The sequence below is a fragment of the Cyanistes caeruleus genome, chromosome 6 (assembly GCF_971803275.1).
Source record: "Cyanistes caeruleus chromosome 6, bCyaCae1.hap1.1, whole genome shotgun sequence".
NCBI lineage: Eukaryota > Metazoa > Chordata > Aves > Passeriformes > Paridae > Cyanistes > Cyanistes caeruleus.
The window spans coordinates 40,637,702-40,655,416 of NC_141706.1; positions in this window are offsets into that span (position 1 = coordinate 40,637,702).

Consider the following 17,715-nt stretch of genomic DNA (forward strand, 5'->3'; position numbering starts at 1 on the left):
TGATCAGTTTTCTCCTTAAAAAAGCATAAGGCAAATAAATACAATGGTAAAGCACATACTCTTTCATTTTTTATGTTATTTTCTAGTACTTTTAGTAAAGTACTAAAGTACTTCAGTAAAGTTTACTGCTCTTGCTGGGAGCTAATCAGTCATTTAAATTTCTCAGTTTAAAATACTTTAGATTTTATATGGCAGATCTAATTTAGACTTTGAACTCCAAATTAGTTTCTGAACGTGATCAGTACTTGAACCTTTTATCAGAAACATAAAAAGATCAGTCTTAGGGGAAGGTTCATTACTCATGTCTAGCAAAACAAAAACATCCATGAGTTAAACTTAATCTAGTCATATCTGTAGGTTTTACTAGCGTTGTCCAAGAAGAAGAACTCCTCTCCTTAGTGCCAGAGCTCCAGGAGATCAGTAGATTGATGACTATAAGGGAGAATGAGAGAACTGTCTACATGAAATCACACCCTACATTCCCTGAGACACTACTGGGAGGGCCAACAGATACACAGAATGCATGGCATGGAGGATCCCCTATTTTCTCTCTGCCTGGGTGAATATGGGATTTAAGGGACAGGGGGAAATGAAAGTTCCTGCCCTGAACAGGTGTTTCATGTTTAGAAGCATTTGCTAGTTCTTCATACCTAATCTAAATATTTTTGAACTTTAAAACTCTCAACATTTATTAAGTCCTTAGAAAAACCTGCTATGCCTTCAGGAAAATAATTACCTCTTCCACTAAATCTGACACAATCAAATGAAACTCACTGCAGAGCAAAAAGCCCTTGAGGTACCAAACTATAAACATCACTCTGTGTGCAACTGGGAAACAATTTTTCAGTTGGTATCAAAGTTACTTAAAAGGACTTAGCATGTTACTAAAATAAATCAGATGCATGTTGATTTTATCTTTGTCATATTAGAACTGGAATATGAATTAAGGAGAAAGGAGATAAAAATTGTTTTGATGAGTAAATGAATTTAGGGATGGAAAAATTTTATTTGGAGTATGTTTATATGATGCCATGGTATCACTTTTACAAAGTGATTTCTGCTGGAGGGACACTTTCAGATAAGGCATATAAATTAGGATGCCTCCAAGGCCTAGTTTTTCATTCTATGTGAAACCAAGAAAGCATCATATGTCTAAAAGGCGTCCCTGTAGGGACAAACAGGCTCATGCTTAGTTGAGGGAAAAACTGCCATAGGGAGGGAAGTTAGATACATGAACCTGATATCCAGCAGGGAAGCTAGTTTGATATCACTAGTAATAAAAACCCATCAAACTCAGCATGTAGTTCAGCCCTTGGTTGGAAATGCTAAGTGAGGCTGACAAAAAATGTTCCAGAGGTCATCTGTAGAATTTTTCAAAGTCAGATGTGACCTTTTTTCTTACTGTATCAAAGTGAAAGAAAGTAATGTAAAGAACAGTAATCATTTCCCACCCAAAAAAGAAAAAGAAGAAAAAAAAATTTCTGGTGGGAATCTATCTGGGTATGAAAGCACTGGTGTGTTCTCTGTTACAGTTAACTGAGTTAAGACAACCCAGCCAAAAAGCACACTCTGACCTCTGCACCCACACTTCAGGAGGAAATCTACTGAAAGGTACAGGATTCAGAAAAAAAAAAAAAAAAAAAAAAAAAGAAACAAAAAAAAAAGAAACATTTCTTAGAATTGGAGCTCCTGCTGATGTATTCTAAAACTATGTCAAGTTAAAATTTTAGCTGATACTAGTCAAATCCTACTCTGATAGTTGTCCAAAGTGGCTGTTCTAAGGTTGGGATTAAAAAGAGCAGCAAAGTAAATAAGCAATGGAAAAACTGAAGAATAATCCCATTTACTCAGATGGCTTCATGATACCTGAAACATAAAATCCAGTGGGGCTATTGCTATGTCTGAAACAGTTGCATTCTTTTTCCACATTCTTTTGTGTTTCTGTGAAGCAGTTTCATTTGGAAGATTTCCAGAGTTTATTTGATTTAAAAATCAATTCCTGTTGCTTTTTCTTGTAATATTGTTTTTACTTTCTTTTCTCCTTGTCTACTTTTCTACCTCCATTCTGCTCTTTCTCCATTCCCTTTTAGGCACAAGACTAAAATAGGTACTTTTGCATTTTCTTTGCAACAAATATTAAGTGGCTTCTGTTAATAGAACTAGTTTTTTACTCCCATTTCTTCATTTCTCCAGAGATAGTGTTAAGTAGGCACAGAGTAATTTAATATGCCTGGACCCTTTGAAATCAAGAATTTATTCCAGTGTTTAATTTTATAACCATAAACACTACTGGTTTTGACAAATTGCTTTTAGGAAGTGAAAGAATAACAGATGTCTTGCAGCCCTCACCACCAACAGCTAATTTGGCTAACAGAGTCAACACTGTAAAATCCCTTTGTGTCTATAATTATCTCATTCATGTGATTGCTGGCATGGTCTGGCCAACCTTACCAAAGCTAATCATAAGAGATGGGCAAAACCTAATGGAAATGCTTAATGAAAATCAGCCTTTGCTAACTTCTGCCAGTGTCCAGAAATAACATAAAGGTTATTGACTGTCCAAACTGGGGAACAGCTTTTGAAATGATTGAATTTGAGTGAACTGGGAAGTGTTAAGTCTTTTGAAGTCTATACAGATATTGCTGGTGGGTCTTGAGGGTTGTCAGGGTGTGGTTACATAAATGTATCTCAGTTAGGGTGCAGAAAACTATAAGGACAGCTGAAATACTAGTATTTACCCTGGGGTAAATATTGGTGTTGCTGGATTCACTATGTGTAATGATTAAAATGGTATTGAAATCTACATTCTAGTGCCAGCTTAGATTTATATGACCTGCAAAGTTGTACACTTTCTGGCAATATAGTCTGCTGTGTATTTTCCAGTCCTGGAAAGGTTAGGAACACCTATGTGCTTGACCACCTTCTCTAAACATCTGTCTCAAACAGGCAGTTACAACCACAACTGTATAGCTGTCGTGAAGGAGACAGGAACTTGTGTTCCAAAGTCTCTTTTGGCAGGTGCTTTTTGACTCCTGTATTCATTCAAACATTATGTGATTGAGCTCAGTGCCCAAGCTTCAGAAGTAAACTCCTGTGTAGCAAAATTTATTGCATGTCAGTCTCTATTTTTCATACTCTCTCTTGTGGGTGATTCACCTATAAACAGTTGAGTATTGGAGATGGCAGCTCTATCAGATGAAAAAATTTTTGCCTTTTGTGCATGGTCCGGCTTAGGACCAATGCATAAAGTCCTGATCTACTGTAGGTTATATGTCCTTTCAGATTCATGCCTCCCCTGCAATGCCTGGCTCTGCTTTCCAGCAGAAGTGCCTTTTTTATGAAAAAAGTGCCTTTTTTATGAAATCTCTTGTTGCATCTGTAACCATTTCCTTTATTCCATAATTTGAAACAGTATGGCCTGCACAAAGACTTTTTCATGCCTTGTGAATGACAATAACCATATAGCTGAGGGAAGGGTTGTATAACCATCCCATTTTCAGATTGTCTAATTGCTTCATGTGAAAAAAAGTAGTTTGATTTTTGTTTGAACCATTTTTGTAAGTCACCTCTTTTTGCTCTTTCTGATCAAGCCTGTGTAGTCTGTACTGTATGTGTTTTACTCCTCTTGATAGCTCTTTCTGTTGCTTGTTCGTGGCCTTAGCTGTTACACTTTTCTTACACATGATTACTGACAAGGACTTGAAATGGAAGGCACTGTGCTGTGAAGCTAGAATATTTCTGGAGGTGAAAGTTCCCTCAGTATAATTCAGTCCATGCTATGTCTTTTCTTTAAGTCTGAAGCAGTTGAAATCAAAAGGGACAAAGACAAAGCACTTGTAGAGCACTATGAGATATAGGAGTAATTTGGGCTTTCTGGAAAGAAAGAAGAAGCAGAGTAACCTTTGACTGAAATAAATAATGACTTACTTCATACCTATACCTATTTTTTGAGAGAGATTTTTCAAGAGGGTAAGAGAAACTGACATCCCAATATGTGACATAATAAATGGAGCTAATTGTCCTATTTTGTGGTGTTTGTTTCATCAAGTAACTTTGCAAAATCCAGGACAAACATGAAAAAAAACATTTTATGCATTCACTTTATAAAAGTGTTTTGATATGTTTCTCTGCAGATCTGTCTTAGTATTTCAGGAATTACACCTGTGGAAGGTTGTTTGATAGAACCAGGCATTAACCAAAGTGTTTCAGAAAAATATTAAGGAGAATTAGAAGCCTGAGCTGCGCTGACCTATACTCTCAGGCCCAATACTGGTGTTTCCTACAGCTGGCATTTAGCTCTCAGCTGTCCAAGCTGTTGCTGAAATGTGAGTTGGAACATTCTGGAATAGCACTGGGAAAGTGAGCTGTTACTTTTCAGTTGCTATACACCATACACTGTGTTCTTACGCCCCCAGGGACATAAGAGCAGTGGGGCACAATGGCCACCTCAGACAAGGTACTGACATTTGCAAATTCCCTTAGAATGGTGAGGTGGTCTTTGAGCAAAAGGGAGGCATTACTGGATGTGGTCCAACTATGAAGGTATTGCAAGTATTTTACAATGCAAGCTAGTATCAACATAGACAAATTTTATAGTGATTCACAGCATCCATTTAGTGGCAGTGAATGTAAATGTGGGGATAGACATAAAAAGCAGATATCTCACTGGTACCTGTTCAATAAGGGTGTTCATGTGGGGAATAGTGATACACTCACTATCCATATGCTGCTTTATTCAACAGCTTTCAACTAGCTTGGTGCATCATTTATGGATAGGATCTTCCTTTTAACATCTTACTATCTCATTGAAAGGCAAAATGTAAGAGTGTGATATATCACCAAGGAGGCAGATGAAGGGGAGGAAAGGGATCCTTTATGGGTCCATACACACGGCTGTTTGTGTGCCGTGGTAATTCAGAAGCTGTTATTGTCAAGAAGAAATAAATAAATATGTATGCACATCTGTCTAGGTGTTATGGTTTCAGCATTCTTAAAGTTCCATCAATGCAAAATTAGCATGAGCAAAAAGACATTTCTCTCCCTCTTTATTTTAAAATCTTCTTATAGGTCACCTCAGTGCTTCCTCTTACACTATGTTGTTTTCCAGAAAAATTATGAAAACAACATGATGTTTAAACCAGAACAATAATCACTGTTATTCCTGGAGCACTAAGAATAACAGTGTTTATTGTCCTTGTGCTGACATTGTTTCCCTGTTGCTGTTCTGACTTAATGCTTTGTGCCTTTGCTGCTCCCACCCCAGTGAGCTTTCAGTGCACATTTAGTAACTAACCCTTTAAAGGCTAGAAATCCTGATTTTTGTATAAAAATCTGATTCAATGTAAAATTAGGTAAAACACAAACCCCTTTTTAGATCCCATTGTGCAAACTGTGGACAGGTGGAAATTGGATGTGATGTGAGTTATTCCAGGGGAAAGTCTGACAAAAATAAGAAGAGGGAAATATATTTGAGATAGAGAAATTCCAGGCTGCACAATATGCTTTATATGGGTAAATTCGTGGAAGTAAGACTGTCCTAGCTTATAAAAGAAGTGTGTAGATACCTGCAGTCAGAGAAAAAATCACTCATAGTTCACAGGAGAAAGGGATGCTAGAAGAATGGGTAATTTTCCTTCTGCCATCCTCTCTAATAAGCATGAGGATAAAAATCCAGGCATATTTTTATAACTATATAAATGAGCGATTAAAAAAAAAATAAATAAAACTTCTTGTTTTTTCAAAGGCAGAAACTATAAATACCCTGTTCTTAAAGTTCAGAGAAATCTCTACGGGGAGAAAGTGTTTGGTATTCCTTGCACTGACACCTCTAAGATACCAGGTGCATGGACAGATCCCATTAATGTCTCACTTTTCATCCCCTTGTTTCTGCTGGAGCCTGGCACTGAACCCTTTCCCCTCCCTCTTTTTCTTTTATCACCCTTTCTGCCTTGACTGCTCAGACTGTAGGGCTTCTAGAGAAGAAGCTCTCACTGGACATTATTGCTACATATGGTAAATTGAGGCTTTTTTTCAATACTGTAATATATATATGTTCCAGTAGACTAGTTATGGTAGTTATTTAAAATGTTATTGAAAGCATACGATGGAGGTACTTCAAAATACCTGACTCAGTTCAGGCCAAAAAAATCAGAGCTCATATTATTCCAGACTTCCTGTTTATTTACCTTCATGACAATTCCTTTGCTTTGTTTCCTGACAGCTGTGCAAAACCGTACACATCTTTACAGATCAAAATTTACTGATCAGGTTCATACAGATTCTCACACAGACAATTGTTTTTTCCTGTGTTTAAAAATTTTGGCTTTTTGTAGCATTTAGAAATCAGCTTTGTCAGAGGGAAGGGGCAGTAAATTAAAAGCTACTGGTGCCTATGTACCGCTGTGGGTATAAACGTCAGACTAACTTAAAAGTATGTGATCAGGTTGTCCTCTAGTGGCTGCCAAAGAGAAGACCTAACCATAAATTTTGCAATGTTGCTGCAATGGAAATTAGGGTAAGTTCTTACAACTTTTCTTTCTTAGAAGATTTGATAACTAGATCTCAAAATTATCAATCTCTGTGTGATCTCTGTTCTAGTGGCAGGCCCTGCAAGTCTTTTTCTTATCTCTTCTTGGATTATGCCTCACAATAACATTGTAAATTATGTTTCTGGATGGGTTTTTATCAGTAGAAAAGCCAATCCCACACTTTTAGGCTTTTTTTACTGCAAGAAAGAAACAATCCTTTTTGAATTTCTGTTTCTCTATTATACTTCCACTCTCTGTGCCTCTGGTTTTAGCACTTCAGTCCCCATACAAGTGTGTCTTCTTGGCAGAGAACAAATGTAGTGGGAGATAGGAGACTATTTCTCTCTCTAATTCCACAAGAGAGCATTGTTTCCTCCTTCCTGCAGCCCTGCACCTGGTGTGGTGCAAATATCCTCTCTATGGTAGTGAACGAGGGTCTTATATCCACTGAGGAGCTGTCTGGCACAGCTTTTGACTCTTCTGCTGACCTAAGAGAATCTTATATTTATTTGGAACAAGTAGTTTTCTGAACGCAGTGACACTGATATTCAGACCACTGTAATAATTTGACTTAAATTCTGTAATAGAGCTCTTTTATGTTGTTACCCTAAAATGGAAGTTCAACATATAAAACAAATAGAAAAATAAACCACGTATTTCTGAAAACAATTTGTTCGTAAGTGCACGTTCAAATTGTACAACAAAACACCCTCAGGACAGAGATTTCTGAAGACAGCTAAGAAATCTCTCTCAGTGGGACTTACAGAGCTTATGAGGAATCAACTGGCCAGTTAGTAATACCTGGTGTGAGAATAATGGAAGCTGAATCGGTCATTAGAGAGGCTACAAGGCCTGGGTTTTACCAGTATGTAAATCTATGTCTTTCAAGACACAGTTAAGACTTCTCAGTGTAACACAAAGGCAGTGGTGAAAGCATTTCATCAGTGTTAAGATACACAATTTCTCATCCAACAGTGTTCTTATGATCTTTGTTTCACGAATGCTGAAACTGCAGCAGAATGCAGTTAACTGACTTGCACACGGTCACACCTCAATTCCCCACGGCAGAGGAACAAATGCTCTGTTCAATCCCCTCTCCTCTGGACCACAGCTTGTCCTTCTCCAGACAAGGAAAACTTGAGCGTTAATGCAAATTTATAAATGGAATAAAAGTAAAAATACAACAGTCAGTGGTTACTGTAAAGACCTATTCTATGTGAGGGTGCCAGATTAATGCTAATAATAGTTGGACTGTGGATCTATGGAGCCATAGTGCACAGCAGAGAAAAAAGATCCTGTTCAACTGAAAAACATATTCAAGATTCCTCTGAGACAACAAGTAACATGAGAGTAAAATTTATATTGTTTGCATTCGAACAAGACCATGCCTACCCAGAGGCCAGTGTTGACAGGGATACTGTGAATAATATGAAAGCGTTTAGCAATGGTGAATGTCCTCTGGCCATTGAATTTTGTTCAGCAAATAAGCCAAAATTCCTGTAAATCTAGTTTTTTATTCCTTTTTTCAGAATCAGCAGTGGTATACAGTCTTGCATAGAGTGTAACATAATGCTAGAAGAGTAACTTAAGAATTTTTTCTGATGTAATGTGTTTGCTTTCACTAAGCCAAGATGGTTTTTTTTGTGTCCACAGAAAAGCATCTACGCTCATACATATTTGTAGGATGCTACAGGAGGCAGATTGCTCCATCTGACGTCGGCACATGTTGTAGTTTAGCTTTAATAACCCCACAGCACCTCCTCACTGCTGCAGAGTTACTGTTCTGCTCCTGCCACTTACATCTTCCTTGCTTTTTCCTTTCTCTCAGCTTCAGCAGCTGGGCCTGTATTAGAGATGGGCCTAAGGGAACACAGAGAGAGTTTGAACATTTAGTAACAGTGTTCTTTGAGAATTCCTACAGACAAAAATCTCTTCTTCAGCTCAGAACCTGGGGTGTTAGATAGCTGCTTACACCCTGTACATGACATTGCTTCCAGCTGGCACTGCCACAAAATGATCCTCACTCTCTCCTCTGAGTATGGGATCTGCAAGACAACAAAACTAATGAAGGATTTCGGGCTATTACCCTCCTACTAAAAAATGTAAAAAAAGAAATCTAAGAGGTGTTTTCATTTCTCTTCCCTGCTCTCTCTGCCCCCCTTGCCTCCTGCCCAATAAATTTTCTTCCAACTGGAAGAAAATTTTTTTTCTTGAAAAAAAAAGCAACTAAAACAAGTGGTCATCTACTCTTATTTTAGAAGTTCAGAGCTCAACAGACAAACGGTTGTTGTATATCATCATAGAGGTGCTATAATATTTAGCGCAATTGCATGTGTATTGAGAAATAGAACACATGAAAACAAGCTTTAAAAAATGTACAGTATTCTGAGATCTTTTCAATTCTATATATACTGGGTTTCAGTTTAAATAACAAGAAGTTTCTAATAAAATTAAGTTTCTTAGGAAAATACTTGTATTTGTAGTAAACTACCTCTGAGAAAAGTAGATTACATATTGAAAAATAATACCTTTGTAACAGTTGCAATCTTTATGTCTTAAGTGTCCACAGCCTATTTAGACTTGTTTCCCACCTGAATTTCAATTCTATGTGCAGAGATTCCCATGGCAAATCGTAGCTTAGTGAGGATAGAAAGGAACCTGGTTTACAGATGAGAACAGGGGCAATTAAACATTTAAACTACATTTCCATCCACTTGGGCAAATGGAAAATTTATATAAGGAAACATAGTGGATATATTAAGAGCTTATGTTAAAAGAAATGCATTTTATGCTGGGTAGTGAGACAAAACCACTCATTTGTTGTAAAAAATAAAAGCTCTAGGGTAGGTGCTGGAAAAATTAAGTTTTGCTGAACTGTCAGAACCCAAAAGTTGGGTAGGCTACTCCAAAAAACATGAAGAATAAACTCGTCGTTGCAAATGAAATAAATCAATGTACTGTTGAAAGGCATAATGTAGCTATTAGTGAGTCACTTAGTAACTACCACCTGGGAAAAATAACCAAAGGAAAAGAAATATATTTGCACCAGTAAAGCTGTACTCTCTCAAATGCTGGTTTTTTTATACTTTTCTTCATTTACTTAAAGTTACTTTTCTTAATAATCTGGTATTGTTAGTAGCAAAAAGAAAAAAAAAAACACAAAAAACTGAGTAAAGAGTATTTTATATCAGAAGTTTCAAATTTTAAATACAGTTTTAACAAATATAAGAAGCAGATTAGAAAACATCTAATACGTACAAAATTCATCACCACTATTTTCATATCCAGATGTAGTGAATGAGTGGCTTCCATATATGAAAATACAGTTTTTTTATAGAAATGAGATACGTTCTGTCTACAAAATGCTTGAGGATTTTACTTTGTATCTGCATTCAAAAACATTCTCAGTGTCATAGTAAAGGGCTTTTTTGATGGATAAAAATAGTAGAAAATTGGAAGAGCTATGTTTTCATTAAAGATAGCATAAACTCTTGAAGATAATGATATTGGCCAGAAACTGAAATTACACAATTGTAGGAACTCTAAAAGGATAGAGATATGCAACTGCAGTGAGTCAAGTTTAGAGGTCTGCAAAGTTTTGAGGGAGAGAGATGAATAGGAAAATGTTCTTCTTCCAGAGGGTGGCTGGGACTGGAACAGCCTCCCCAGGGAAGAGGTCTCAGCACCAACCCAAACACAGTTCAAGAAGCATTTGGACAACACTCAGACATGTGATATGCAGAGCCACGAGTTGGACTTGAAGAACTTTGTGGGTCCCTTCCAACTCAGGATATTCTATGTTTCTATTTATTTCTAATAATAAAACATCCTGAGAAACATCAAATTAAAATAATGTTCAGTGGCACAGTCAAGGATTGCCCTGACTGTACATTAATTTATTTTTTATTTTCATTAAATATCTAAAGTGGAGCAAAGTAAGCTATTGTGGAAACTAAAGGATAAGTTCAAGAAATTACATCAACTGAAGAAAAAAATAATCCAGCTAGCGCTAGTTAGCACACAGCTACAGTCATGCATGCAGAAAGAACCTGAAATGCAAACTGATTAAATCTGCAAAGTTTTCCCTCTGAAGCATTATTATCATATGTTTACCTGTTCTCACAGTCTTTCCCTAAGTACATGCTCCTGGTCCCTGCCAGACTGAGGCCACTGAACACCATGGGCTTCTGGTCTCCCCTATTAAGGATATCCTTATAATCCTCTTCCTCACATCTTCTATTTAAACAGCAGCCCCCTCGTTTAGGATTTGAACCAAAGCCCACTGGCTGAGGAAAAATACTGATTTATCCTTTAGAAAATGCTTCAAGAAAATTATTTATAATAGTTAGCAATTAATTATTTTCTAATACTATTATTATTAGAGAATCTAAAAGCCACATCTAAAATTACTTCATTACAATTTAATCCTTCCTAAATAACTTTAAGAATATCTATTAAACAGCAGTGCCTTATGCCAGAAATCTCAGTAATATGACATATACCTGTATATAAATTCAATTTCTGCTGCAAGATCACTGCTTTTTTTTCTATCAGTTAAGAATTAATTACAAAGTGAAGGAAGTCACAAGTTTTCAATGACACTCTAAGATATATCTTTCCTGAATCACATGTATTTAACGTACTATTAACTAATGATGTCAAAATATAAATAAAAGAGTGCTTTAAAGCCATAATAGAATAGGAAATGCAGTCCTACAAATGAAATTCCTGTTTCTGTCTAAGAGGATAAAGCCAATTCTGAAACCTTCTTCTGAGTCAGTTGACAGAAGATAGTAATTGCTTCAGTCACTATGGTTTACCTGATCAATTCAAGTACGTTTAGTACAGTAGAATGCAAGGTTTTATGCACCACTGCTTGAAAAGATCAGGTTAATCTAAGAAATGTCAGAGCAGTGTGTTGAAGAACTCCTAAAAAAGTATGTGATTTTTTTTTTTATGACATTCAAGCAAAGAAGGTCTGTTTTTCTACCTTTTTCTTGGAAAGCTTATCACTTTGTGCTTGCTCATTTGTCTTGATAATTGTGAGGCCATAATTATTAGGGATGGGGGGAGAGGATGGTGTCTCAATTAATTACCAAAGTAGGTGACATTAGGATTCAACTAAAAAAGATGCGACTCCTTTCTCAGTTGGATTTTGCAGTTTAAATTTCATGGAATCCTGAGTTGACTCTTTAGCTTTAGAACTTTTTACTAATTAAGAAATTTAGTTCCTGTGATTCACATCATGTATTCTTGGTGTGTGTCCTATTACAAATAAAGTCACAACTTATGTGAAGAAGACTTGACGCAACTTGGGTGTCAAAGTCAGGCATATGAGTGAAAGGTGGTTCAGATAGAGTTTGCATGTGGACAAATAAAATGTTATTATATTCATCTGCAGTGTAATTTCCTAAACAAAGGAAAATATTTAGAAATTAACAGTTTGGAACCTAAAATAAAATAGTATATTTTTTTCTGTTATTCTTAATTTTGAAGTTTCCTACATTGCAGAATGTTGTTTGTTTTTTTTTCTTTGTAGAATAACTCATAGATTTCATTGTTTATTCTGAGAGTTTGGTTTAGTTTCTCTTTGGTATACACTCAATTAAATAAGTTTGACTAGGGTATTTTTATGCACAATAGTATATAAAAAACACATCCTTCTGTTCTGTAAACTATAATGCAAGGTTTAAAATAATATATAAAAAGCTGTCTGGAACTTAAGTTTAAGCAAATTATTAAGTAGAATGTAATATATTTATACTATGTACTATGGTTTTTTTGTATGAATTGGGTATTAGCAAATATGATCACAAATCACAAAGATTATTACATTTAGTTCAAGTTTCAGTGAAATGCACTATCTTGCTCTATAATGGTAATGACTGGCTGAAAATCAGACCAGTGTTTGCTTGATATTCTTCCAAGAGAAAACTGTAATTTTTTTCTGGTTAATTTTTAGAAACAAATTAAAACCTTTGGCACATGTTTGGAGAATAAATACTTGTATTATCCAGTGCAGTGTATGACTATACTAACCAGAATTGATAAGTCAAAAATAAGTGATAACTGGGACAGAGTGATTTAAATAATATCCAGAGAAGAGTAACAGATTTGGTAATTTTCTTCACTCAGAACTGTGTAGAACTCACATTTTTTCCTCTGATTTCATACTGTATTCTTTTTTTTTCATAAGAAGTGATTTATTTCACCAACTAATTGACCATGAATTTTCATTTTAAAAAATCAATTGAATTAGATCTGTAGTAGTACAATGAAACACCTTAAAAGAACATGTTTTCTCATCTTTCATTTTCATATTTTGAATAAAACTACAGAGTTTTCTGTCTTTATTATTTTTTATTTTCCTTGTTTTTCAGATATAATAAAATCTGTTCCATGAGGGAAGGTGAGGACGGTCAAGGGGGAATGAAACTTAGCAAGCTATGTCTTATTCTGGAGAAAAAAATATCAGTCAAGAAATAAGGGGGTTATAAGGGATACAGCTGAAGAACTTTAACTATAGTTGCAATAAATCATATATCAAGCAGAGAGATCATGATCTCTGCAAAAAGCTCTCCAGCAATATCTTAAAGCTAAAGGAAAACAAGAGCAACTGATTGGCACTTTGTTACTTGAATGGTGGCCCTACTGATGAGGCAGAAAGGCCATTAAGGATGATTTTTACAGAGCCTCAAAACTGCCAGATATCAAACTTAAAACTGTGGAACTTATAATGCATTAAAAAAAAAAAAGTGCCCAAACTCAGAAAGCAATGCTTTTCCTAAACAGCCAAGACTCACACATATTTCTTCCTTTTTATTGCATTCCTGATATACTCTTCATCATCATGTCTTCTTTACTCTCCTACAAACCAAATAATCATCTTCATTTATATGTAATATGAGCCTACTGCCACTACGACACAATATAAATGTGCTGCATTAAAAATTAAAAATATTATTTTTTACACTCCATCAAGATGAAAAGTGAGCCTTCATTCTCATTTGCAGTTCTGCTACCACAGTCATCCTTCTTTCCTCGTACCACAGGACCTGATCACTAACAGCCTGATTCCTACAGACCTTAAATTACCTCAGCTCTGCTCTGAGCTTACTCTGCATGATAGCAAATAAAGAATTTTCAAAGGTGAGCTAACTAGGTTGCTGCTCTTCACTGGGAATCAGCTTCTTTGATCTGACGTCAGGACAACAGAGAAAAGAAATGTTTGGGATGCTTTTTCTTCCCACACAGTGCTCTTAAAAGTTGATGATGTTATTTGTTTTGGAAGCTAAGAAACCCAAAAAATTATTCTTTCCATACCATCTACCAACCTTTTAAAATGAAAAATAAAATGACTGAGAGGTGCATAACTCCTGGATTCTTTATCAACTTAATTATTTGATTTATTTCTTTTTCTTTTGCTGGGGCAACACTGAAGTCCACATATCTGTTTGGAGAGAAGGTTAACTTTCAAGCTGGCTGAAGTCCTGGCTCTTGTGAACATTTTTTGTCATTTGAAGGTTAAATTCTTCTCAGTGATCATTGCTGGAGCTAGGGCTCTCCCTTCCAATAACTGTAGGAGCTGCCTGACCTTTATAAGTGCAAGTCAATATTCACACTGTTGGAAGAAGCACTGTGGAGAGTTACCCTCACAATCCCAAGGAGAAGCTCCTTGCCACAGGCAGCTCATGACCAGTGAAGACAAATCAGTGACTAGTCAGATAAAACTGTTTTAACTGGATTCAAAGAGTCTCTTTTACAAAACTTTAAGTTCTATTCCAAAGTCTACAGACCTGTAGCATCCACTACTGTCCTCCAAATTTCAACAAAATTAATAGAAAAAAAAAAATTATTAGGAGGGAAGAACTCTAAATGTTTTGACCTCTGGGTCATTGTCTGGGTCATCACGAAATGATGGTCTGTCAAATTTAGACAGGTGTAATGGGAGAATATATGAAATAATTTTCCATTGACCTTATGGAAAGGTCTCTACCCAACATAAATTCCAAATAAGGTTTAATATCAAAATTACTTGATGAAAAACATTTTAGTAACATTCAATACTTTGAATTCAGCACTGCACCTCATAAACTTTTCCAAATAGAAACACTGGGAGTTAAAAACATAATATCAATAGTAAACACCTTCACCTCTAGTAATTCTCTCAAGGAAACAGCAGCTTTTTTGTGAACTGAGAAGGTACCTGCAAAAGCAGAGGAAAACAAAAGCATAGTGCTGGTGTTATGGAAATATTTCCATTAGCACTTACAAATACATATATGCAAGTGAGAGAAGGAACCAACCAAAAGAGAAAGACCCAACACACAGCACAAGAGAATGGGTAATTCTTATGAAAAAATGATGCTATGAACTTTTGAGAGCAAAATACACTTTTGAAACATTATTTGTCCCTCTCCTCTAGAAATTAAAGGTTACTAGAAATCCCAAAGTTTTCTAGAACCTGTGGCTCCAAAGTAAATGTTTTGAACCATACTTCCACTCTCCTAGATATTAAGTAAATTAAAAGTCTGTTTATCATTTAATGGCAGAGATTAAATGACATCTGCTGCTTGGCAAAACAATGTAAACTAGGGCTTGTCTGGCTCAGACAAAGTTTCTGGCTCTGTTTACAGCAAAAGGAAGGAAAGAGTCAAGCCAGTGGAAATTTTGTAACTTAGCTAGTATAATTAATATAGCATTTCATATATTTATTTTTTTTAAAGCTGTTTATTCAGTCCTGTGGCTCATGACCTGGCTTATGTTTTGAAACCTCTGTTACTGCCTGCAACCAAGGCAACCAGCAAATGTTGGAAATTTCATAACACTTTAGGAATGTTAAAGTTTTATTTGTGGAAACACCCTACAATTCAAAAGGATTTTAACTAAAAACTGGTTAATTTTTGGTCACAAACTGCAGATATATCCACCCCCTTCTCTTCAGTTATGCAAGATTCTATCTTCACATATAAAGATGAACTATTTTGTCATATACCTAATTTTAATAAGATTGTGTTTTAAAAAAAAATAAAATCTTGCACAAAATGCATGTATTTCATTTTTAGCTGTCATGCCAAATAAAGAATTTCTGCAGAAGTTTCTGTCCCATACTTGTCATGTGGACTTTTCCTGTCAAAAACTTAATTCAGAAATTTCTGGTGAAAATGAAAAGGTTTTGATTTTTATACTTTAGTACATTTGATACTTTAATTTTTCTTTATTTTGCTGAAGAGATCTTCATTTTGACTTGCTACTAATTTGTATATACCTGCATTTTCATCAGTTTGTCTGTGATTTGTATTACAGATTTATTCCCAGTATTTAGTCTTCTTTCATGAAGTAGTAATGTGCTGACTAACCATGCACAATGGTCATAAAATTCTTCACTGTTCAGAGCTGTGTTTGTTCACTTTCTGAGGCTAAAATTATGTGCACTATGGGCATTGCAGTTCAGTCTTTTTCTCATATGGATAAACTCATATGGATAAGGATTTCTCATATATTCAGTATAAAGTGGAAGAAAACAAGATTGATAAAGCAGTGAGAAAGGTCAAATAATTTAACTCAATGTCACTTAGAAAAAATATGTTCATATGACAATACTTTTAAATTTTCACTTACATAGAAAGATTCATTTTTCCCAAACAAATTTCACAGCCATGAAAGTGTACTTCATGATGCAGTTACTGCAGAGGTATTACTAATTTAATTTATTTGGGATTTTACGCAAGTTTCAGAAGACAATTGTTCAAAAAGTTTTAATGGTTGAAAAAAATAATAATCATGATCCAACTGCAGTTTCTTGGCAATGATTTTGTTACTCAGTTTTAAGGTTTTTATCCTATTTTAATTCTCCAGGAGGAAACAGATTTTAATGGTGCATAGCTTCCTTGGGCAACAAATTGCATTCTTCAGGGTTTCTATTTTCTTCACAGGAGGAGATATACTGTGGTACCTAAAAGAATCACTTACCCTTTCCATGTTTGGGCTACACTTATTACAGCATTTTCACAATTCCTAATTTTTTCTTTTTAAATCTGATAATTCTTTTGATATCAAGAGTTGTTCTTATTATTTCTAGAGCACAAGTCAAGTGGAACATTTTCATATTGAGCAGATAGAAGCAACTGTCTCAATACTTGACCTTGGCTTCAGCAGTAACTTGTAGTTTAAAAGGTATTAGCATTCAGGATTTGAAGAGAGACAGAACGAGCTGATTTGTTTCTTTAAGCAATGAATCTCAGGAAGAATCTGTTTCTGTTAATTCTTCTATCTTACATCTTCATGTGAACTCCTGGGTAGGGTGAGGTTGTGCTCCCATTTACACTGGAAACTGGTAGTGGTATTATGGACCCACAGATTTCTAAGCCCAGTGAAGCACATTGTCCATGCAGAAGTGGAATGCAAATGTTATGTGAGGCAAAATGGAATAATTATAAGAGAAAAGACAGTTACAAGAAAATAGTAAGCACGGTAAGGGCATAAAGAGACTAATACAAGGTGTTATGATGAAACAGTTGTCTGGTCTTCTAAGTGTTCTTCTGACCCTAATAGATTACCTTGAATTTGAAGGAGCACAACATGCAGGAAGCATACAGTCTTGCTAAATGAGAGTAAACTGACCCTGACACAGCCTTTCCCTGAAAAAAATACAACCCAAATTAAAAAACTCTACAATAAAACAAACAAACAAGCAAACAAACAAAAAAAAACTCAAACCACAACAAAATCCAACAAAAAATATTACTAAACACTTAATAAAAAATGTGACTACCCAAAGATCACAATTTTTGGCCAAGGCTGATAAACTGTTCTCATTATATGACATTGGGGTTAAATACTTGTCAATCATTTGCAACATTGCCTAGTATTATACAATATTAGCCTCTGGATGCAACCTTTTCAACTTCTGCTGAATAAATATTCCAGGAACATATTTATTCACGTGGCTAGGAATTTATTTTGTCCCACTGTATTAGAAACAGAAAGTGAGAGAGAAAAGGCTGAAATATTGCAAATTCACTGTGACAACTGAATTGGACAGTCCTGATTATATGAAAAGTTATTTAAAAAGAATTTCAGAAAATCAGTTTGACATTAACAAAATGCAACAGTTAAGGTATTGATTTATTGTATAGATAAAGTATGAATATGAAATGCACAGAGAAACATAGAAACGTAAAGATCA